This window comes from Atta colombica, unplaced genomic scaffold (assembly GCF_001594045.1).
Source record: "Atta colombica isolate Treedump-2 unplaced genomic scaffold, Acol1.0 scaffold181, whole genome shotgun sequence".
NCBI lineage: Eukaryota > Metazoa > Arthropoda > Insecta > Hymenoptera > Formicidae > Atta > Atta colombica.
In genome coordinates this window covers 218,852-219,360 of record NW_017259273.1, presented here as the reverse complement: position 1 = coordinate 219,360, position 509 = coordinate 218,852, and the positions used below count along the sequence as shown (strand labels likewise).

The following is a 509-nucleotide window of genomic DNA, read 5'->3' as shown; positions in this document are numbered from 1 at the left end:
ATATAATATATTTATATAATATATTTATATAGTACAAAAAAGGCTGTAAATATATACGTATGTACATATATATGTATATACATATTTGTTCTTTTTACATTACATATATCAAAAGAGAAAAAAAGATATATTTTTATCGTTGAGTTGAATCTAATTTTGAAATCAATAATAGAGTAGGACACAATTTTATTTGATCTAGTTTTGTCATCATTAAATGCTGCAATGCAATTGTGCTGTTAGCTTATTGTTCCAAAATTAACCCAGTGTATTACATGTATGATTTCGAGGTCTCATAATATGCAGCTGTATCAATTTAATAAAGCAAATTTGTGATTATATATTTAGATACATAAGATATAATTTCAATTTTTTAATCGATAACTCATTTCATAATCGATAACTATATATAAAATGGATTTGACTAATTTAATTAAATTGGTGTGTGTATTTGTTTATGACATTGTTAATATATTATACATATATAATAATATAATTATATAATATTACTA

The 509-nt window shown here is 20.8% G+C and overlaps 1 protein-coding gene across 1 annotated transcript in view; it reads left to right on the top strand.

Moving 5' to 3' along the window:
• Positions 1 to 509, top strand: part of LOC108686448 (glycerol-3-phosphate dehydrogenase [NAD(+)], cytoplasmic-like) — a 15,597-nt gene that overhangs the window by 521 nt on the left and 14,567 nt on the right. The gene's annotated exons all lie outside the window — the stretch shown is intronic.